The sequence below is a fragment of the Oncorhynchus mykiss genome, chromosome 7 (genome assembly GCF_013265735.2).
Source record: "Oncorhynchus mykiss isolate Arlee chromosome 7, USDA_OmykA_1.1, whole genome shotgun sequence".
Classification (NCBI taxonomy): Eukaryota; Metazoa; Chordata; class Actinopteri; order Salmoniformes; family Salmonidae; genus Oncorhynchus; species Oncorhynchus mykiss.
In genome coordinates, this window is record NC_048571.1 from 65,786,240 (window position 1) to 65,811,440 (window position 25,201).

A 25,201-nucleotide genomic window follows, 5' to 3' on the forward strand; every position below is an offset into this window, starting at 1 on the left:
AGCGAGCGAAGCCTCTCAGCTCCATACATAACACTCACTATGCTTCAAATACAGGCCACTGCCGTGGTTACTGCCAATACACACAGGCTTGCTTTTCTTCCCGAGAAAATGTGTCTGATATGAGAAGCTAAATTTAGAAGCCTCAGAGAACGGATCAGTCCAGTCCTCAGACACTCAACGTTCTAGCCTCTCTGACTCCATGAATTAACCAAACCTATTGGTAGACCATGTGTCTTTCACCTCATGGGGTTGTTTGTGTGTGTGTGTGCAACACATTCATGCCTGCATTCCTTCATGTATATCCGTTCCAACAGGGACCAGGAAGGTCATAGGACACAATATAAAAGTAGAGTTTATAACGGCAACTTGTCCCATAATAAACTGTTACAGGTTGTTCCATTCATTCAGCTGCTGGTTGTCAGAGGAACAGTGATACTTTGATCCTTGTTTTGAGGGGTCCTTGTCTTCAAAGAGGGATCCTTGTCTTCTGGCTCTTCCTACTAGCCTTGCAAGGCAGTATAAAAAGTAGGGCCGGAATGATATCGGTATCGCAATATTTTTGTGATGGCAAAAATGAAAACACGAAGCAGACCAAACTCTGTGGTCCTTTAAAAACCTGCTATACGTAAAATAGTGTGTGCTATAGCTTGGATAATAAATATGACTCTGGATGACAACATAATGATGTTTGTTTCCAATATTAGGGCGGTTTTCCAACAGAAGTGACATCCGCTTTGTGCTTTGTTTCCTTGCCACAATACTAACTAGTATCGCGATACTGGTATCGTCCCAGCCCTAATAAACACACCTGGGATCGGTCTACTCCTCTAGTATACAGTACCTCCCTGAGACCTATGTATACACTGTGGTGCTCACTCTCTCTCTCTGGCTACCAGTCATGAAGTCAGCAAGTACTTGTGTTCGCTGCTCTGTTGCGTCTGCCCAGTAGGAACCGCCAGCACAGGTACCCTCTCCTGGCTGGAGGGCACCTTACAGGCCTTGTAGAGAATGAGGAAGAGGACGAGGAGGAGGATGGCCACCAAGGCATTGCAGGTGATGGCCACCACAGCTGCAGTCGACAGTCCCAGGCTCTCCTCAGACTCCATGACACAAACCAAACAGAACCCGAGTCACGCAACACTAGAGTGGCTCTCTGTTTGACTGTTTATAGTGATCAGACTTGCTCCATAGTCCACCTGTGCAATGTGAAATAGTCTCAGAATAAAAGAGTATATGGTGTGAATGTATTCTGATATCTATGGGTGGGTAAACTGGCACCAACTAGGATGATTTAAAATGTGAGGGCTCAGAGCTCTCGATGTTGTGATACTTATGCTGGACAGATGTCATCCATGCATTATGGTACTATCAGTCCCAGGTAGGAGGAGTATGTGCTTTCATTTTGGGGGGAAATTAAAATTCAACCCTCAATTTACTTAAACAAAAGTAAAATGTGTTCCAGTGATACAGCACTGTATTGGAGAGATTGACTGTGCTATAGTTTTCAAATCTCTCGCTCTCTTTCTATTTTCTCTGGAGTGAGTCTTCAACACTGTCCCTGCTTTGTCTCAGGGCCAATCAGGGCCCGGCGATCGTGACCCCAAGGGTCAAAAAGATGCCGCTGACTCTCCATGATGATGGTCCACAGTGATGGTAGCGCAGGCTAGACGTGATCTGGACTGGTCTCTGCCAGTTTGCTTCAGCGGTTACCCCACCCCTGCAATGGAAAACAAATGAGAAAGGTTAGGAGGGGAGGGAGGAATTTCACAAAGGTTCATCTAAACAAATTGTCTGGAGAAGGGGGTTAGAAGCCAACACAAGCCAATGTTGAATTTCAGAATTGAAGGTTAGGTTAAGGGGTAGGGTTGGCACAGCATGTCAGAAGAGTTACTCTTTCAGAACTCTTGATGCACAAAATGCTTTACCCTGCCGTCATGTACATAATATCTACCTCAAATACCTCTGCACATTCATCTGGTACTGGTACTCCCTGTATATAGCTCCATTCTTTTCTATTTTATTTTATTCCCCTGTTACTATATTAGTTGTATTTTTAAACTCTGCATTGTTGGGAAGGGCTCGTAAGCAAGCATTTCACAGTGAAGTCTACACCAGTTGTATTCGGAGCATATGACATATGTGTGTGTGTGTGTGTTTGTTTGTTTGTCAGTAACAGAGGAGAGCAGCTGCAGTAATCACATTGGGGGGGGGGGGGGGGGGGGGGGGGGTCATTCCGGTTGGTAGAGGGTTCATTTTGGCTTATAGGCTGTGGATGTGGTTATGGATATAGATGTATCTAGAATTCTCTCTCAACTCTCCCACTCTCTCTGCCCAATCACCACACCACTGCAGAGAGTGATGAAGAAGGCGAGACAGAACTTTAGGCCTCTCCAAATCCTCTTCCAACGGGAGAGAAGGCCAGGGAGGGGCAATCAATGCCAGAAGATGTCAGAAGTGATATGAACCGTGGAGAGGAGAACAGAGTGTTCATAATTACACAGAGGTCTATGGAAGGGGGAGGTGGGGGTCTACATGGCACAATGAGCTGTATTTTTACAAAGGCTCCTGTCACACCACACAATGACTTTCAGCTTGGCTCTTGGCATGGAGGATGGCCAAATAGCATATTATTTTGGGGTTCACCGCTAAGGGGAAGGGAAAAAGACAGTCTGTTGCATGCACACATGCACAAACACGTGCATGCACACACACACACATAAACCTGGCCTATAAAGGATGAGATTCTAGTGATTCATATGACAGATGAGGGCAACATAATTTCCTGGGAGATAAATATACACATAAATAGACACCTCAGAAAACCTGGGCAGGCAGCCTTGAGATCAGAGTCAGCTGTGTTTGTCAGCCTGAACGTGGGAAGCACGTGCACAGCAGATAGGCACATCGTCTGCCAGCGCATGGGCAGGAAGGAAAGACTCCTTTCCAAAGAAGTGGTACACAAGAGCTGGTGATACCAAGAGCTGGTGAGTAAGAGCAAGCATCTCCCAGCAGAGAGAGGGCAGAACCGTGTTCTTCAATCCTGGTGCTGGAGACTCAAAGGACGTGCAAGCTTTTGTTCCAGCCAAGTATTAACACACCTGACTTTAATAATCAAGGGCTTGATGATTAGTCGATTAGATGAGTGTGTTGTTTTAATCATGGGCTGGAATAAATTCCTGCACATAGTGTGGGTTCCCAGGACTAGGAATATGTTACGTTTTTGGTTCTTCTAGTAGAGGGCAATGCATTACTTATTACAATTAAAAAATATATATTTTACCCATTTTTCTCCCCAATTTCGTGATATCCAATTGCGATCCAATCTCATCGTTACAACTCCCCAACAGGCTCGGGAGAGGCGAAGGTCGAGTCATGCATCCTCTGAAACATGACCCGCCAAACCGAGCTTCTTAACACCTGCTCGCTTAACCCAGAAGCACCAATGTGTCTGAGGAAACACTGTTCAACTGACGAAAAAGTCAGCCTGCAAGCACCTGGCCCGCCACAAGGAGTCGCTAGAGTACAATGAGCCAAGTAAAGCCCCCCCGGCCAAGCCCTCCCCTAACCCGGATGACACTGGGTCAATTGTGCGCCACCCTATGGGATTCCCAGTCACGGCCGGTTGTGACAGAGCCTGGGATCGAACCCCAGGCTGTGGAGACGACGCAACACTGCAGCACCACTCGGGAGGCCCAATTATTACTTATTTAATACTTATGCATTATTTTTTTTAGAACATTTGTGAATGATGTATTACCACTTAAATTGTGTAAGAGTAACACTAATGTTAACAGAGGGGACACAAGGCAGCTGTTCTATTTGTTATGAAACCCTCGTACTAAGCTTGACTTCCATTTTGTTATTGCTAAAAGTTGAGCTTCAAAAGGACAAATAACAAATGTCTTGTAGATCCCGGGGGTAGTATGGAGAACACATTGCCTCAGAACTGTGGATTGTAGGTCAGAGAGAGGAAACATAGCTGGGTTTGGAAGTATACAGTGCATTAGGAAAGTATTCAGACCATTTTACTTTTTCCACATTTTGTTACGTTACAGCCTTTTTCTAAAATGGATGAAATAAATACAAATCCTCATCAATCTACACACACTACTTTATAATGACAAAGCGAAAACAGGTATAGACATTTTTGAAAATGTATTAAAAATAAAAAACAAAAATACCTTATTTAACTAAGTATTCAGACCCTTTGCTATGAGACTCAAAATTGAGCTCAGGTGCATCCTGTTTCCATTGATCATCCTTGAGATTTCTACAACTTGACTGGAGTCCACCTGTGGTAAACTCAATTAATTGGACATGATTTGGAAAGGCACACACCTGTCTGTATAAGGTCCCACAGTTGAAAGTGCATGTCAGAGAAAAAACCATGAGCCATGAGGTCGAAGGAATTGTCCGTAGAGTTCAGAGACAGGATTGTGTCAAGACACAGATCTGGGGAAGTGTGCCAAAACATTTCTGCAGCATTGAAGGTCCCCATAAACACAGTGGCCTCCATCATTCTTAAATGGAAGAAGTTTGGAACCAACAAGACTCTTCTTAGAGCTGGCCACCCGGCCAAACTGATCAATCGGGGGAGAATGGCCATGGTCAGGGAGGTGACCAATAACCCAGTGAACACTCTGACAGAGCTCCAGAGTTCCTCTGTGGAGATGGGAGAACCTTTCAGAAGGGCAACCACCTCTGGAGCACTCCACCAATCAGGCCTTTATGGTAGATTGGCCAGACAGAAGCCACTCCTCAGTAAAAGGCTCATGACAGCCCGCTTGAAGTTTGCCAAAAGGCACCTTAAGGACTCTCAGACCATGAGAAACAAAATTCTTTGGTCTGATGAAACCAAGATTGAACTCTTTGGCCTGAATGCTAAGCACCATCCCTACGGTGAAGAATGGTGGAGGCAGCATCATGTTATGGGGATGTTTTTCAGCGGCAGGGACTGGGAGACTAGTCAGGAGCGGGAAAGATGAATGGAGCAGAATACAGAGAGATCCTTGATGAAAACCTGTTCCAGAGCGCTCAGGACCTCAGACTGAAGCGAAGGTTCACCTTCCAACAGGAGAACGGCCCTAAGCACACAGCCAAGACAATGCAAGAGTGGCTTCGGGACAGGTCTCTGAATGTCCTTGCGTGGCCATAGACTGGACCCAATCAGACATCTTTGGAAAGACTGAAAAAAACTGTGCAGCAACGTTCCTCATCCAACCTGACAGCGCTTGAGAGGATCTGCAGGGAAGAATGGGAGAAACCAAGTACAAGTGTGCCAAGCTTGTAGCGTCATACCCAAAAAGACACAAGGCTGTAATCGCTGCCAAATGTGCTTCAACAAAGTACTGAGTAAAGGGTCTGAATACGTATGTAAACGTAATATTTAATTTTGTTATTTTTCACACATTTGCAAAAAAAATCTAAAAACCTGTTTTTGCTTTGTCATTATCTATTATGGGGTATTGTGTGTAGATTGATAAAGGCAAAAAAAATGTAATCTATTTTAGAATAAGGCTGTAACATAACAAAATGTGTAAAAAGTCAAGGGGTATGAAAACTTTCCAAATACACTGTATAATATGATAGCAGTATGCATTGTCAAAATGTTGAGCAACACAAAGCATGTGTCCTTAATGGCATAGCCACGGGAGGTAGGGGAGCTGAGGGTGTTGCAGCACCCCCTGAAAAAACAGATTATTTAAAAAATATATATACAGTGCCTTGCGAAAGTATTCTGCCCCCTTGAACTTTGCGACCTTTTGCCACATTTCAGGCTTCAAACATAAAGATATGAAACTGTATTTTTTTGTGAAGAATCAACAACAAGTGGGACACAATCATGAAGTGGAACGACATTTATTGGATATTTCAAACTTTTTCAACAAATAAATCAAAAACTGAAAAATTGGGCGTGCAAAATTATTCAGCCCCCTTAAGTTAATACTTTGTAGCGCCACCTTTTGCTGCGATTACAGCTGTAAGTCGCTTGGGGTATGTCTCTATCAGTTTTGCACATCGAGAGACTGACATTTTTTCCCATTCCTCCTTGCACTACAGCTCGAGCTCAGTGAGGTTGGATGGAGAGCATTTGTGAACAGCAGTTTTCAGTTCTTTCCACAGATTCTCGATTGGATTCAGGTCTGGACTTTGACTTGGCCATTCTAACACCTGGATATGTTTATTTTTGAACCATTCCATTGTAGATTTTGCTTTATGTTTTGGATCATTGTCTTGTTGGAAGACAAATCTCCGTCCCAGTCTCAGGTCTTTTGCAGACTCCATCAGGTTTTCTTCCAGAATGGTCCTGTATTTGGCTCCATCCATCTTCCCATCAATTTTAACCATCTTCCCTGTCCCTGCTGAAGAAAAGCAGGCCCAAACCATGATGCTGCCACCACCATGTTTGACAGTGGGGATGGTATGTTCAGGGTGATGAGCTGTGTTGCTTTTACGCCAAACATAACGTTTTGCATTGTTCCCAAAAAGTTCAATTTTGGTTTCATCTGACCAGAGCACCTTCTTCCACATGTTTGGTGTGTCTCCCAGGTGGCTTGTGGCAAACTTTAAACAACACTTTTTATGGATATCTTTGAGAAATGGCTTTCTTCTTGCCACTCTTCCATAAAGGCCAGATTTGTGCAATATACGACTGATTGTTGTCCTATGGACAGAGTCTCCCACCTCAGCTGTAGATCTCTGCAGTTCATCCAGAGTGATCGTGGGCCTCTTGGTTGCATCTCTGATCAGTCTTCTCCTTGTATGAGCTGAAAGTTTAGAGGGACGGCCAGGTCTTGGTAGATTTGCAGTGGTCTGATACTCCTTCCATTTCAATATTATCGCTTGCACAGTGCTCCTTGGGATGTTTAAAGCTTGGGAAATATTTTTGTATCCAAATCCGGCTTTAAACTTCTTCACAACAGTATCTCGGACCTGCCTGGTGTGTTCCTTGTTCTTCATGATGCTCTCTGCGCTTTTAACGGACCTCTGAGACTATCACAGTGCAGGTGCATTTATACGGAGACTTGATTACACACAGGTGGATTGTATTTATCATCATTAGTCATTTAGGTCAACATTGGATCATTCAGAGATCCTCACTGAACTTCTGGAGAGAGTTTGCTGCACTGAAAGTAAAGGGGCTGAATAATTTTGCACGCCCAATTTTTCAGTTTTTGATTTGTTAAAAAAGTTTGAAATATCCAATAAATGTCGTTCCACTTCATGATTGTGTCCCACTTGTTGTTGATTCTTCACAAAAAAATACAGTTTTATATCTTTATGTTTGAAGCCTGAAATGTGGCAAAAGGTCGCAAAGTTCAAGGGGGCCGAATACTTTCGCAAGGCACTGTATATACAGTGCCAGTCAAAAGTTTGGACACACCTCCTCATTCCAGGGTTTTTATTTATTTGTACTATTTCATACATTGTAGGATGGTAGTGAAAACATCAAAACCATGAAATAACACATGGAATCATGTAGTAACCAAAAAAGTGTTAAACAAATCAAAATATATTTTATATTTTTGATTCTTCAAAGTAGCCACCCTTTGCCTTGATGACAGCTTTGCACAACTTGGCATTTGACTGGTACTATACAAATAAATGTTTTCATTTTCACTGGGTGTGAAGTGCACTGGGCCTTTACTAGTCCTGTATTAACAGACAGGCCTGTAGAGCGGGCAATAAATAATAATCTGCACTGACATTGCATTAACTTCCTTCGATAGAAAAGGGCAACTGGTCCATAACGTTTATTTCCATTCTATGCCGAGGCAATTAACAGTGATTCTGGACCTCTTACTTTGACTGCATCATTGATCAATGTCATTGAAAGCGATGTAAATACAATAGTCAGCTCATTGTATTTTTTATTAAGAAAGCGCATTGAACAGATGACATTCTCTACGATGACACATAGTATCATGTCTGTAGAAAAATACATCTGAGTATTACAAGACCAGCTTATCCTCTTGCCCAATATGAACCCCAAACAAACTGTCACTCAATGGTTTTGATGGATACAAGGACGTCCACTTAATCAATCATGGTAGCTTAGAGACTTGGGTTGATCTCAGTGGAATGTATTTGATTCCTCTCTCTTCTGTCTTCGCATCCACAAAACACATTGGAGGAGAACATACGAGGTTCCTCCGCTCAGATGTTCTCCTCCGATGCATTTTGAGAAGGAGGAATGGAGAGAGGAGACAAGGATTCAAGGAAATACAATTAGGATTCATTCACCCTTGGAGACTTCGAATCGGACACATGAGCAGAAACCAAGAATAAGCACACTACTCACTCATATCCTTGTGGTTTGACAACCATTAGAGCCCCTGTCAAAAAAAAAAGAAGCAGTCCGGGATTTTAAGCGCAACAGATTTGTAACATATAGAACAAATTGCAAACATATGATTACTTTTTTTTGCAGAACAAAACATACTGTATCATACTAAATAGATGACATAGTACACCAAAGTAAGCACCACTTTCAAAACAACAACAAACCACCCCTTCTCTCTGAATGTCTTATTGGCCAAGAGGGCAGACAGAAGCATGCCAGTTGTCCAGAGGCAGCAGAACGAACCGTCTGGATCAGCAGAGGGGGTGTTTCTGCTGCTGTTGCTGCTGCTGCATCACAGCAGGAGTCTTCCCAAGCCTATCACCCTTGCAGGACTGGCCTGGGCATCCACCTGAGACAATTCCAAAGGTCTGAGTCACTGTCAGCTTGGGTCTCTCTCGTCTCTACACCATACTGCCATCTCAAGGCTGTGTTTACAAAGCAGGCTTAAATAAGTACATTGAGACTGCAAGGCTGTAACCCATTGCCATCACCAAACTTGATATCTTCATTTTTAGGTATGTCATGATATGCAGTTCTTACGCTTTACTTTGCAGAGCTGTGTTCAGTTCAGTTGTTGCATGTAGGGGTTTCTGACTGAAGTCTCCTCTTCAGCAAGTCAAATGCATGCTTGACTGGACTAGCTTTCCACTTTTCTGTCCTATGAATTCCTTGGTTGGATTGACTCAAAACACACTGTAAATCCAACCAAGCAGTTCATAGGACAGAAAAGTGGAAAGCTAGTCCAGTCAAGCATGCATTTGACTTTGAGTGATGTTTTGCTTAATGGTGAATTGCCACTAAATGAGTGAATATTCTGCTAAGTGAGTCAGTAGGATTAAAGCCACAATTTTCCTCCCAGCCTAAAACCAGACAGCCACTTGGTTATTTAAAGCGGAGGGATGGGGCTGGAGAAACATAACAATTTTCACGTTCAAATGAAGCTATGGATACACAGACTGACAGTCCATGAGCTCGAAATTATACTTTATTATGTTGAAACTATATTTATTTGTATTTATTTAACTAGGCAAGTCAGCATTGTTTATAAACATTGTTTATAAACATTAAACAATCTTTATTTTGTATCTATATTCTGGGTTATGATGGGGCAAGACAAGTAATAATGATTAATTTATTTTCTTGAAGAATCATCAATGGGTGTATCACTCATTGAAATGACCATTGAACAGCTGTAAATATTGCAGACTGTACCTTTAAAGCGAAAAAGCAAAGGCTTTTTTTGATGCGCATGTGTGCAGGCATTATCTCTCACCTACTACACAGCCTCTGGAATAGGCACAATACTATCACATATATAAACATAACAGTGAGGCCAAACATACAATAACACAAATAGCACAATACCTCTTGAACACAGATGTAGATTTGTAGCCTAATTCTTCTCTGGATAAGCGTCCGAATATTGTCAACTGCTTCTAGCACACGGACTGTCTGGCTCCATCCAGTCTGCTGCTCTTGCCCCCCAGCGCCTCGCGCAGCGAAATGCTTGTAGCCTACTAAATCGCGTGATTTGTCAACTGTTACGCCAGCAAATTTAAATGAACCTGTGGATTAATCTACAAAATAAATGTTGTTTAATTGAATATGGAAATATAAACAAAACGTTCAAATATATGTTTTATGGAAATATTTTGTTCTAATAGAAATACATCGTTATTGGACAATATGTCTCAACCAAAATGTTTACCGAAAAGCACATTCCAAATCCTTAAGGTGCGTTTGCATTAGGACTTTTATTTTTACACCAATGTCATTCTGTAAGTGCTATCTGCTGCTGGCATAACATAGTTTACAGAGCAACCGTGTGTGTGCGTTTGTCAGCTCATAAACAGCATCATCAGAGTCCAGACCCTTCTTATGGCAGGTCTCCTAAAACACAACCAGCTATTACAAATATCCCTCAACAATCACCTAACACATCAACAATCATCTAATACAAAGATCCCTCAACAACCATCTAATTAAGATGACGCCAGAGAAGAAGGCTGACTGCCTTCTGAGAATTTGTAGGCAATCGAATTAACCCGCACTGCCTTCCATTCTGCTAGAAAACGTACAATCTTTGGAAAATAAAATCGATGACTTACGCTGAAGATTAAAGTACCAATGGGACATTCAAAACTGTAATATCTTATGCTTCATGGAGTTGTGGCTGAACGACGACATTATCAACATACAGCTGGCTGGTTGTACGCTGTATTGGCAGGATAGAACAGTGGAGTCTGGTAAGACAAGGGGCTGCTGACTATGTATTTTATAAATAACAGCTGGTGCACGATATCTAAGGAAGTCTCGAAGTCTTGCTCATGTGAGGTAAAGTATCTCATTATAAGCTGTAGACCACACTTCTACCTATAGAGTTTTCATCTGTATTTCTCGTAGCTGTCTACATACCACCACAGACGGAAGCTGGCACTAAGACCACACTCAATGACCTGTATTCTGCAATAAGCAAACAGGAAAACGCTCACCCAGAGGCTGCGTTCCTAGTGGCCGGGGACTTTAATGCAGGGAAACTTAAATCTATCTTACCAAATTTCTATCAGCATGTTAAATGTGCAACCAGAGGGAAATAAACTCTGGACCACCTTTACTCCACAACAGAAACACATACAAAGCTCTCCCTCGCCCTCCATTTGGCAAATATGACCATAATTGTAACCTACGGATTCCTGCTTACAAGCAAAAATTTAAGCAGGAAGCAACAGTGACTCGATCAATAAAACATGTGGTCAGATGAAGCAGATGCTAAGCTACAGGACTGTTTTGTAAGCACAGACTGGAATATGTTGCCGGGATTCCTCCCCGTTTGTACATACCCCAACCAGAAGCCATGGATTACAGGCAACATCCGCATTGTGCTAAAGGGTAGAGTTGCCGCTTTCAACTAGTGGGACTCTAACCCGGAAGCTTATAAGAAATCCCGCTATGCCTTCCAACAAACCCTCAAACAGGCAAAACGTCAATGCAGATCGAATTGTACTACACCGGGTCTGATGCTCGTCGGATGTGGCAGGGCTTGCAAACCATTACAGACTGCAAAGGGAAGCACAGCCACGAGCTGCCCAGTGACATGAGTCTACCAGACGAGGTAAAATACTTCAATGCTCGCTTTGAGGCAAATAACCTTGAAATATGCATGAGATATATTCCTGTTCCAGAAGACTGTGAGTAAGACGTTTAAACAGGTCAACATTCACAAGGCCACAGGGCAAGATGGATTACCAGGACGTGTACTGCGAGCATGCAGTGACCAACTGGAAAGTGTCTTCACTGACATTTTCAACCTCTCCCTGTCTGAGTCTGTAATACCAACATGTTTCAAGTAGACCATAGTCTTTGTGCCCAAGAATACTAAGGTAACCTGCCTAAATGACTACTGACCCGTAGCACTCATGTCTGTAGCCATGAGGAGGAGACTGGTCATGGCTCACATCAACACCATTATCCCAGAAACCCTAGACCCACTCCAATTTGCATACCGCCCCAACAGATCCACAGATGACGCAATCTCCATTGCACTCCACACTGCCCTTTCCCACCTGCACAAAAGGAACACCTATGTGAGAATGCTATTCATTAACTAAAGCTAAGCGTTCAACACCATAGTGCCCTTAAAGCTCATCAATAAGCTCAATAAGCTAAGGACGCTAGTATTCTACTATGTACTACCCTCATACCAAGCAATGATGCAGCCAGCCAAAATGCTCTCAATTGTGCAGCTGTAGAACTTTCTGAAGATCTGAGGGCCCATGCGGAGTGTATACTGGTGATTGATGTCAATCATACCACAGTCAGAGGGTTATGATGTAAATACTTTATTATTTCTACCACAAGTAAGGCCCTCTCACTTCATATGCTGTTGTCTCCTATTCTAGGGTTAGACTATACTTCGCTTGTTACCCCTCTCTCTTCAACTCACACATTTCAAACCTTACAAAATATGCATATGTTTTAAATTGTGGCAAATTGTGGCATAGGACTATACTTCACTCGTAGTCTGTGACCTTATAAAATACACATTTTATTTGGCCTATTTGGAGTTCATTGATGCCACAAGGAAAGTATGTTGATACACAACTTCTGGCATGATGAGGAGGCCATCTGAATCTGACACTTCTGTAATTTGATGAAACCTCTAATGATTCGTACCCTCTGGTGTGTTTTGTGTGTTTAAATATGTTTATTCACTTGTGTCTGAGGCCCCCTACTGGCCAAGAGACCATATCTCTATTTTGGGCCCTAATAGCCCATTTATGTGATCCTGAGTTGACTGTGCTGGAGTCTACAGATAATTTTCCTTGTCTGTCTCTGTAGATCTCTCTGAAGTATGAGAGGAATGGTGAGTACAGACATACCCGTAGTGGATTCCTCATCGCTACCAACTGGGTTATGACTGCTGCCCACTGCATTGAGAAAGTCAACACAAACACACTGCTGATATTGACCAGCACAAAACTTTCATAACAAATATCAGTTAAGAAAAACAAGCATTGTGTTTTACCAATGTGAGAAATGATTAGGTCTATAGCTTTTCCTTATTCCTCCATCCAGTCTGAACCTGAAAGATCATGTGCTTGTGGGCAAGCACAACCCGGCAGAGGCTGAGCACAGTTCTAAGGAATCCTCGTGCACAGACACCATAACCCTGTCCTGCTGTCAGTGGGGTAAATATCATTATGGCTTGTATAATGTCTTGTAAAAACACAGGTAACACGACACATACAATATATTCCTGTGTAAGGCCAGGACAGTCTATGTACAGTATGTTCTCTTCCATTACATTGATGCTCATTAATCACCTGCTTTGTGTGTGTTCCAGCCAGAGGCCCCACCCCCGACACCCTGCAGTAAGCCCTGATGCCCATGGTAACCTAACGTAGCAGGCCCTGATGCCCATGGTAACCTAATGTAGCAGGTCCTGATGCCCATGGTAACCTAACGTAGCAGGCGCTGATGCCCATGGTAACCTAACGGAGCAGTCCCTGATGCCTGACTGAGGGCTTGTAGGTCTGTTGTAAGGCAGGTCCTCACCAGACATCACCGCCAACAGGGTCGCCTACGGGCACAAACCTCCAGTCGTTGGACCAGACAGGACTGAGAAAAAGTGCTCTTCACTGACGAGTCGTGGTTTTGTCTCACCAGGGGTGATGGTCGGATTTGCGTTTATCGTCGAAGGAATGATCGATTTGGAGGTGGAGGGTCCATCATGGTCTGGGACGGTGTGTCACAGCATCATCGGACTGAGCTTGTTGTCATTGCAGGCAATCTCAACGCTGTGCGTACAGGGAAGACATCCTCCTCCCTCATGTGGTACCCTTCCTGCAGGCTCATCCTGACATGACCTTCTAGCATGACAATGCCACCAGCCATGCTGCTTGTTCTGTGCGTGATTTCCTGCAAGACAGGAATGTCAGTGTTCTGCCACGTCCAGCGAAGAGCCCGGATCTTAATCACATTGAGCACGTCTGGGACCTGTTGGATCGGAGGTTGAGGGCTAGGGCCATTCCCCCCAGAAATGTCCGGAAACTTGCAGGTGCCTTGGTGGAAGAGTGGGGTAACATCTCACCGCAAGAACTGGCAAATCTGGTGCAGTCCATGAGGAGGAGATGCACTGCAGTACTTAATGCAGCTGGTGGCAACACCAGATACTGACTGTTACTTTTGATTTTGACCCCCCCTTTGTTCAGGGACACATTATTCCATTTCTGTTAGTCACATGTCTGTGGAACTTGTTCCGTTTATGTCTCAGTTGTTGAATCTTGTTATGTTCATACAAATATTTACACATGTTAAGTTTGCTGAAAATTAATGAAGTTGACAGTGAGAGGATGTTTCTTTTTTTGCTGAGTTTATATACTGTGAAACAGGACATCCACACAACACTACTCTATCTGAAACCAACAGCCTTGATTGTTTTTTATTTTATTTACCTATGCAAGTCAGTTAAGAACTTATTCTAATTTACAATGACTTCCTTACTCCGGCCAAACCCTAACCTGGACGACACTGGGCTAATTGTGCGTCGCCCTATGGGACTCCAAAAAACATCCGGTTGTGATACAGCCTGGAATCAACCCAGGGTCTGTAGTGACGCCTCTAGCACTGAGATGCAGTGACTTAGACTGCTGCGCCACTGGGGGCCCCAGTGATGGATCAGCAACACCTGTTTCCTCTTCACATCCACACTGGCTACTACAGCTGAAATGTATGAGGAACAGGTCACAACCAGTTGTAGTCATTTAGCATTAAGCTATAATGGAGTGTATACTGTATGTCACATTTCTGAAAAAGGAGAGAAGCTCCAAAGTAGCACTAACCTAGCAGCCTCTGGCACAGGAAGTGTGTATGTGTATGGAGCAGCAGTAGAGCCCGTTTCAGGTTTCTTTCTGCCAGTTCCACATCACAAACCCAGGAGTTCCAAAGAAACATCAATCACACAGACTTGTCTAAAAGCTGTTTTCATTTGTAGTGTCTGAGGTGTGTCTCTTTGTGAAGTGGTGTTTTAACCAGGAAGTTAGTTTAAGTTCCTTTAAAGCGCAGAGATCATGGATATAGTTTCTCTATCCTGAGGGTTTAGCTGGTGGACGATACTCGGATGTGGGGTGGGAACTGTTTACCAGTGTGGTATTGTTTTTTTTCTAGCAGTCATTTCTCCCTCCCAATGTAAAAACAAACATTTTGTTTTAACCCTTTGTTGGTACAATTACATTGTCTGTCCAAAAGCATCTACAACCTGTAGCAAAACACTTCTTGGATACCAATTTATTTTATAAAATAGACAAGAAATGTTGAACGGAGAGATACACCTTAGTTTTGTAAAAACACAATGTTTTCTTTTCATAAAGCAAAACATTTTTTTTTCCCCCCACAAAGCTCTTATTTGAAACCACACTACCATAAATCATACCAGTATGTCATCTGTTCTGGGTAGCTTGCAAAAGGTGGTCCCAACACAGCTTAGTATTTACATTTGGCTATACTCCAGCATTTTGGATTTGAGATCAAATGTTTCATATGAGTCGACAGTACAGCATGTCACCTATTATTTAACTGTATTTTCATACATATCTGTTTTACCTTTGACAGAAATTAAAGCACCTTATTTGCAGTCAGGTCAAAAATGATTGGCACCCTTGATAAAGATGAGCAACAGATATTGTAAAAAAAAAATAATACAAATTCTATTATTTTATTATTACTCAGAGAAATATATTTTGTTTAACAAGTAATAAAATATTATTATTTTTTAAATGTGTCAAAGTTATTGGCACCCCTGCTTTCAATACTCCGGCACCCTATTCCCCAGGTGCCGAACCTCTCTGATTAAGAGATGCAGAAGTCACATTTCAGTTGAATGCATTCAGTTGTAGAACTGACAAGGTATCCCCCTTTCACTTTCCCTATTCTTGCGAGGATAACGGCACTGAGGATCGTAGACCATTACTCCATACAAAATCTTTCCAGATCCTTGAATCCATCGGCCTGCACTAATGGACTGTCCTCTTCGATTCAAGCCACAGGTTTCTTTTGGCTAAAATGTCCTGGTACTTGGTAGAGTTCATGATGCAGTTGACCGTAACAACGGCCCCAGGACCAGTGAAAGAAAAACAACCCCATAACATCAAAGATCCAGAACCATATTTTACAGAAGGTATGAGGTTATTTTCTTTTCCGCATATGCATCCTTCTTTTGACGTCAAACACACCAAATCAAATCAAATCAAATGTATTTATATAGCCCTTCGTACATCAGCTGATATCTCAAAGTACTGTACAGAAACCCAGCCTAAAACCCCAAACAGCAAGCAATGCAGGTGTAGAAGCACGGTGGCTAGGAAAAACTCCCTAGAAAGGCCAAAACCTAGGAAGAAACCTAGAGAGGAACCAGGCTATGTGGGGTGGCCAGTCCTCTTCTGGCTGTGCCGGGTGGAGATTATAACAGAATATGGCCAAGATGTTCAAATGTTCATAAATGACCAGCATGGTCGAATAATAATAAGGCAGAACAGTTGAAACTGGAGCAGCAGCACGGCCAGGTGGACTGGGGACAGCAAGGAGTCATCATGTCAGGTAGTCCTGGGGCATGGTCCTAGGGCTCAGGTCCTCAGAGAGAGAGAAAGAAAGAGAGAAGGAGAGAATTAGAGAACGCACACTTAGATTCACACAGGACACCGATTAGGACAGGAGAAGTACTCCAGATATAACAAACTGACCCTAGCCCCCCGACACATAAACTACTGCAGCATAAAGACTGGAGGCTGAGACAGGAGGGGTCAGGAGACACTGTGGCCCCATCCGAGGACACCCCCGGACAGGGCCAAACAGGAAGGATATAACCCCACCCATTTTGCCAAAGCACAGCCCCCACACCACTAGAGGGATATCTTCAACCACCAACTTACCATCCTGAGACAAGGCCGAGTATAGCCCACAAAGATCTCCGCCATGGCACAACCCAAGGGGGGGGGGGGGCACCAACCCAGACAGGATGACCACATCAGTGAATCAACCCACTCAGGTGACGCACCCCTTCCAGGGACGGCATGAGAGAGCCCCAGTAAGCCAGTGACTCAGCCCCTGTAATAGGGTTAGAGGCAGAGAATCCCAGTGGAAAGAGGGGAACCGGCCAGGCAGAGACAGCAAGGGCGGTTCGTTGCTCCAGAGTCTTTCCGTTCACCTTCACACTCCTGGGCCAGACTACACTCAATCATATGACCCACTGAAGAGATGAGTCTTCAGTAAAGACTTAAAGGTTGAGACCGAGTTTGCGTCTCTGACATGGGTAGGCAGACCGTTCCATAAAAATGGAGCTCTATAGGAGAAAGCCCTGCCTCCAGCTGTTTGCTTAGAAATTCTAGGGACAATTAGGAGGCCTGCGTCTTGTGACCGTAGCGTATGTGTAGGTATGTACGGCAGGACCAAATCAGAGAGATAGGTAGGAGCAAGCCCATGTAATGCTTTGTAGGTTAGCAGTAAAACCTTGAAATCAGCCCTTGCTTTGACAGGAAGCCAGTGTAGGGAGGCTAGCACTGGAGTAATATGATCACTGATGTGCGTGGCCAAAGAACTCTATTTTTGTGTCATCTGACCATAGCACCAGTTCCAATCCAAGTGCCAATGCCATTTAGCAAACTCCAGGCGTTTACATTTGTTGGTTGTTATCAATGAAGGCTTTGTTTTTGACAAACCTTTTAAAGAGCCTATTGAAATGGAGATGGCGCCTAATTGTAGATATGGTGACCTCAAGATACAACCAAATTCTGTAATTCTCCAACTTTGGCCTTGTATTTTTCTTTGGCTCCCTGAACCATCTTCCTTGTGCATTGGGACAAGATACACTTGCATCCAATACCGGGCAAGTTTACCACTGTTCTAGAGGTTTTAAACTTTTTAATTGTTACCACTTAATGGTGGTAATATTGTGTTATATTTCATGTTTTTGCTATTTGTTTTGTACCCATTGCCTGATTTATGAAGGTCAACAACCATTTGTCTCTTTTCATTTGTGAGCTCTGTGCCTTTTCCCATGGTGATAGATGACAAAATGATTTTACTGTACATGCGTGTAACCTCAGTTTATTACATCAGTGAAACAGGAATCCATGGAAGGCCACAATACAGTTCCTTAACCTCTCTAGGCTAGGTGGCGGTATTTTCACGTCCAAATGAAAAGCGTGCCCAAAGTAAACTGCCTGCTACTCAGGCCCAGAAGCTAGGATATGCATATTAGTAGATTTGGATAGAAGACACTCTGTAGTTTCTAAAACTGTTTGAATAATGTCTGTGAGTATAACATAACTTATTTGGCAGGCAAAACCCCGAGGACAAACCATCCAGGAATTCTTTTTTTTAGGTCACTCTCTTTTCAATGGGTTTTCTATGTGGATCTAGATTTCTAATGCACTTGCTTGCAGTTCCTATTGCTTCCACTAGATGTCAACAGTATTTAGAAGTTGGTTGATGTTTTTCCTTTGAGAAATGAAGAAGTAGGGCTGTTCAGAATGAGGGTTGAGTCTAGTGTACTGTTTGTTAGGGGCGCATGACCTGAAAGCTCGCTCCACTTTGTTTTTATCCGCTATTGAACGCAGTTTATCCCATCTTAAATTTGATCGATTATTTAAAATACCTAAAGTTGTATTAGGAAAGTTGTTTGAAATGTTTGGACAGAGATTACAGGTAATTTATTCGATATTTTGTAGTCATGTTGCGCAAGTTGGAACCGGTGTCTTTCTGGATCAAACGCGCCAAATAAATGGACATTTTGGAGCTATAACGATGGAATTAATCGAACAAAAGGACCATTTGTGATGTTTATGGGACATATTGGAGTGCCAACAGAAGAAGCTCATCAAAGCTAAGGCATGAATTATTTAGTTATGTCTGAGTTCTGTGTCGTGCCTGGCGGGATGAAATATGATTGTCTGTGTTTGTTTGATGGGGTGCTGTCCTCAGATAATAGCATGGTTTGCTTTCGCCGTAAAGCCTTTTTAAAATCTGACACGGTGGCTGGATTAACAAGAAGTAAAGCTTTAATTTGGTGTATTGCACTTGTGATTGTATGAAATTTAAATATTTCTAATAATTTAATTTGAATTTGGCGCTCTGCCATTTCACCGGATGTTGTCAAATCGAAGATGACATGAATTTAGAATGTTAACGTAGAATGTTAATGCATATTTCATTTTGTTTTATTTATAAGAATTTTTAGGGGTTGACAATAATTTTGACATTATCTTGTTTTGTTGTTGTTGTTATTGTTACTTGTTAAACAAAACTTTCTCTGAGCAATTGTATTAGTATAAAATAATATAATTTCCCTCTTTTTTTGTATTTTAATTATTTATTTTATACAGTCTTTTTGATTATCTTTATCAAGGGGGCCAATAATTTTGGACCTGACAGTAACTGAAGTGCCAAAAGTTTTGTTAAGCATTCTGTCTCTCCATCTCCTTCCTACAGGTGCTCCCGCCTGCTCAGCGCTGCCAGAGTCTTCCTCCTGCCCAGCGCTGCCAGAGTCTTCCTCCTGCCCAGCGCTGCCAGAGTCTCCCGTCTGTCCTGAGTTGCCAGAGTCTCCCGTCTGTCCTGAGTTGCCAGAATCTCCCGTCTGTCCTGAGTTGCCAGAGTCTCCCGTCTGTCCTGAGCTGCCAGAGTCTCCCGTCTGTCCTGAGCTGCCAGAGTCTCCCGTCTGTCCTGAGCTGCCAGAGCCGCCAGTCTGTCCTGAGCTGCCAAAGTACTGTCACGTTCTGACCTTAGTTCCTTTGTTTTGTCTTTGTTTTAGTATGGTCAGGGCGTGAGTTAGGGTGGGCAGTCTATGTTGGTTTTTCTATGTTGGTTTTTTGAGTTTGGGCTGGTATGGTTCTCAATCAGAGGCAGGTGTCGTTAGTTGTCTCTGATTGAGAATCATACTTAGGTAGCGTTTTTCCACCTGTGTTTGGTGGGTGTTTATTTTCTGTTTTGTGTGTCATCACTAGACAGGGCTGTTTCATTTGTTTGTCCCTTCCTAGTTGTTATTTTGTTTAGTGTTCAGTTTTGATTATATTAAAAATCATGAACACATAACACGCTGCACCTTGGTCCTCACCTTCTTTCACCGACGACGGCCGTTACAATACCTGTACTTGTTAAATTATTTGGAGTAAAAAAAAACGGTCAAATTTATATGTGATCTTCACATGGGAATGAGGTACTGTACAGTATACATAAAACCAAGCATGGGATCAAATAGTATCCATTTTCTTTCAAATATTTTGAGTGTTTGATTGAGCCTGGCTGGAGTGCCAGATGGGTGGGATCTGCACTTTTAACTATTCCATTGATTAAATTGCACCAGGCAAGCTCAATCAAGTGCCTCCAAAAAATACTAAATGAACACAGGTCTGCATAACATTGTGTGATTGTGTGTCTGAGTGAGAGGGAGAAGAGCGGGGTGGGAGAGAAAGTAAGGGAGTCCAAACTCTTGGATAGGAAAGTGTGTCAGTGACGTGTATGTCAGAGGGCAATTAGATTAAACCATGCCCTGTCACACACACCTGTTCCTCTCATCAGACATGTGTGGCTCTTTTCCTCAAACACACACAGACAGACACACACACACACACACACCATGTATACACAAAAGGCCACAGGCAGATTCTCAAATGCACACCAGATTACTTGTAGACTCTATCACATGTTACTAACACCATTGCTCTTTCTTGGTCACACACAGACATACAACGACTTCAGAAAGTAATGAATGACTTCACCATGCTCAAAGGGATATTTAATGTCTGCTTTTTTATTTTTTACCCATCTACCAATAGGTGCCCTTCTTTGCGAGACATTGGCCTTTGTGGTTGAATCTGTGTTTGAAATTCACTGCTCGACTGAGGGACCTTACAGATAATTGTATGTGTGGCGTACAGAGATGAGATGTTAAACACTGTTATTGCACACAGAGTGATGAGTCCATGCAACTTATTATGTGACTTATTAAGCAAGCTTTTACTCCTGAATTTATTTAGGCTTTCCATAACATTATCAAGAGAATTCAGCTTTTCATTTGTAAAAACATAATTCCACTTTGACATTATGGGGTATGGTATGTTGGCCAGTGACACAAAATCTACATTTATTCATTTTAAATTATGGATGTAACACAACAAAAAGTGGGAAAAGTTAAGGAGTGGGAATGCTTTCTGAAGGCACTGTATGACACACACACACACATCGTGGGAAAGTTGGGCTAGAGATCCTAGTGTGATCAGCCAGCTCTCAACTCTGTATCTTATGTACTGACATGTAACGTTAGCTTAAGACCATGTGAGAATTGCAGAGTAGCACTTTGTCCTGCCAAGCATTTTAGCTGGTACACCAGATCTCAATGTTTACTGCGTGTTGCTGGGATCACAGAGAAACAACATGGAAGCGGATTGTTAACCAGATTAATATTGCATTCAAAAGCATGGGGAAATGTCTAGAGCAGAGCGCTCTCCTCCACTCTCCTCCACTTTCCCCATGCTTTTGAATAACTGCTAACAGAGACTATATTTCTACAAGCATTGCTACATTTTCCAAAAAACTAGACAGATTATTATGGACGTTTCCAATAAATTGAAAAACGGAAGTAAAAAAATAAGTTAAACTTAATACTTAATAATATAAAAATAATACTACAGCAACAGAACATGAAAATAGGATTATTTGCACAATTGCAAATATTGTGAAATACAATAGCCCATATTTTTACAATGTATTCATCATGCAATATATCACACTCTACATTGGCTTTTCCTTTCATGGAAATGTACCTGATGTTGGCCTACTTTTCAGGACGTTACACACTGCAAATACTGCGCTCAAGAATTGAAATGTTTCTATATATTTCTCATTCAGTATTCTATAAACTTACATCAGCTTTAACACATAAATTAGTCAGTGAGTAAACTGTTTCCCATATGCTTGGGATGTCCCCTACTCACCAGTACTGAGACCAGGGCTACGATGTTGAAGTGGTCAGATGACGCAGATGCTAAACTACAGGACTGTTTTGCTAGCACAGACTGGAATATGTTCCGGGATTATTTCGATGGCATTGAGGAGTACACCACATCAGTCACTGGCTTCATCAATAAGTGCATCGATGACGTCACACAGTGACCATATGTGCATACCCCAACCAGAAGCCATGGGTTACAGGCAACATCCTCACTGAGCTAAAGGGTAGAGCTGTGCCCTCAGACTAACCATCAAACAGGGAAAGCGTCAATACAGGACTAATATTGAATCGTACTACGCCGGATCTGATGCTCGTCGGATGTGGCCGGCCTTGCAAACTATTACAGACTACAAAGGGAAGCACATCTGCGAGCTGCCCAGTGACGCAAGCCTACCAGACGAGCTAAATCACTTCTATGCTCGCTTCGAGGCAAACAACACTGAAGCATGCATGAGAGCATCAGCTGTTCCAGAAGACTGTGATCACGCTCTTCATAGCCGATGTGAGTAAGACCTTTAAACAGGTCAACATTCACAAGACGGATTACCAGGACGTGTACTCCGAGCATGCGCTGACCAACTGGCAAGTATCTTCACTGACATTTTCAACCTGTTCCTGATGGAGTCTGTAATACCAACATGTTTCAAGCAGACTACCATAGTCCCTGTGCCCAAGAACACCAAGGTAACCTGCCTAAATGACTACCAACCTGTAGCACTCATGTCTGTAGCCATGAAGTGCTTTGAAAGGCTGGTCATGGCTCACATCAACACCATTATCCCAGAAACCCAAGACCCACTCCAATTTGCATACCACCCCAAAAGATCCACAGATGATCCAATCTCTATTGCACTCCACACTGCCCTTTCCCACCTGGACAAAAGGAACACCTATGTGAGAATGCTATTCATTGACTACACCTCAGCATTCAACACCATAGTGCCCTCAAAGCTCATCACTAAGCTAAGGACCCTGGGACTAAACACCTCCCTCTGCAACTGGATCCTGGACTTACTGACATGCCGCCCCCAGGTGGTAAGGTAACAACACATCTGCCACGCTGATCCTCAACACGGGAGCCCCTCAGGTGTGCGTGCTCAGTCCCCTCCTGTACTCCCTGTTCACTCATGACTGCATGGCCAGACACGACTCCAACACAATCATTACATTTGCCGACAACACAATAGTGGTAGGCCTGATCACCGACAACGATGAGACAGCCTACAGGGAGGTCAGAGACCTGGCCGTGTGATGCTAGGACAACAACCTCTCCGTCAATGTGATCAAGACAAAGGAGATGATTGTGGACTAGAGGAAAAGGAGGACCGAGCACGCTCACATTGTCATCGATGGTCCAAACACACCAAGACAGTCGTGAAGAGGGCACAACAAAGCGTATTCCCCCTCAGGAGACTGAAAAGATTTGGCATGGGTCCTCAGATCCTCAAAAAGTTATACAGCTGCACCATCAAGAGCATTGGTTGCATCACTTCCTGGTATGGCAACTGATCGGTCTCCGACCGCAAGGCACTACAGAGGGTAGTGCGTACGGCCCAATATATCACTGGAGCCAAGCTTCCTGCCTTCCAAGACCTCTATACCAGGCACTGTCAGAGGAAGACCCTAAAAATTGTCAAAGACTCCAGTCACCCTAGTCATAATGTTCTCTCTGCTACCGCACAGCAAGCGGTACCGGAGCGTCAAGTCTAGGTCCAAAAGGCTTCTACCCAGACGATTTGAAATGTTATTTAACTGCTTCCTTTTAACTATTTGTTATCTTTTACTTATCTATTTTTTTTACTTAACACTTATTTTTATTTTAACTGCATGGTTAAGGGCTTAATGGTAAGCATTTCTCTGTAAAGTCTACACCTGTTGTATTCGTTGCATGTGACAAATATGATTTGATTTGACTGGGTAAGCGGGGCAGAAGCTGGAAAGGATTGTTAGCTACAGGTAATTGTGGACTGGAGGTGGAGGATGCTGTTTCCCCATAAAACTCAGTATGTCAAAGTTTGCACTCCAATTTATGGAACTCTTAGCTCCCAAATGCCCTCTTATCAGCTCCAGAACCAGAGGGCCATGGTATGAGCAACAGATAACGGCAGGAGAGAGAGAAAACAGCCAAAAGAGAGAAAAAGAGAGAAGAGCCACAAAACGACGACCAAAAACAAATGGAAAGGTAGGACAGAGAGAGATAAAGAAATCTCAGCCCCCCCCCCCCCCCCCCCAAAAAAAAAAAACGAAGAAAAAAATAATGGCCAAATGACCTTGAACCCTGGAGCTTCAGGGATGGTACAGGAAACACTGTACAAGTAAAAGTCCCACTCAAGACGAAAAAAGGGTATAAAATCAGACTTTGACAAAGGAACAATGGAATAGCCAGTGAAGGAGTAAAGGTTGTCAAGCTTCCTGGAACTGATCGAAACTGTGTGAGAGGTCTGAAGAAGGGAGGTAGTTGTGGGATTAGGCGTGAGGAGGACTGTACCCCCACACACCTCACCCCCCTCCCCAGGCAAGAGAAAGGAGGGAGAAGAGAGATCAGGACTAGACCTAATTTGCTGTGGTTAACATTAATATCCCTCTTTCTCACACACATAGACCTACAGACAGACTGGAATCTCCAGCATCCCCAAATGACAGTTTGGTAAATGTACAACACTTTATTCCCCACACTCACAAACAACATTTACTCACACTGCAATCAATACACAAGGGTGAATAGCCAACCCTACTGCTTCTGTTTCAGCCCACCTTGAGCACACCCAGCTCATGTTCAGTAGGCACGAAACAGGACAAATATACCTAGTAAAAATGTTACATATTATTATTATGATTTGCTTTGTGACACTGCCAAGGTCAGATGTGGTGCTGTAGTCCTGCCAAAATATATGTGCTAATTCTTCCCATACATTTATATTCTCCTCCTACTATAGATGGGCTTACTAGAGGCTAGTACAAATGACATCAGTCCCTGAGAGTGATGACACAACCGTCTAGATGACACTGTAGCTAAGCACATGTTGACATGTCATGGTACCTGTTCTGCAGGATTAAGTTAATATCAAATTTCAAGACATTCTAAAATAAAATTGCAACACTGCGACCCAATAACGCATTGTATAACTTGCAATAGGACAACCGTCAAAATACATAAAAGGTATAAAAGCATATATACAAAAATAAATATTCAAGAATGTCTCTCCTTCAATATTTATTTATGTTATACCTACATTTATGGAAGCAGATCCATGCGAAAACAAATACAAATTTGAATCAAAATATTTGTTTTGGTATTAATCTGCTTTCATACAACTTAGTCTCGAACTCTCAGAAAAACAAACAGAACCACAATC

General features: G+C 42.9%; 1 long non-coding RNA gene across 1 annotated transcript; it reads right to left on the reverse strand.

Moving 5' to 3' along the window:
* Positions 1-701: 701 nt before the first annotated feature.
* On the reverse strand, positions 702-9,936 carry LOC110528277. Its single transcript, XR_002474225.2, has 3 exons — positions 9,710-9,936; positions 8,303-8,693; positions 702-1,717 (listed from the first exon to the last, which is right to left on the reverse strand). It is a non-coding gene; the product is annotated as an uncharacterized LOC110528277 (long non-coding RNA).
* Between the last annotated feature and the right edge of the window lie 15,265 nt (positions 9,937-25,201).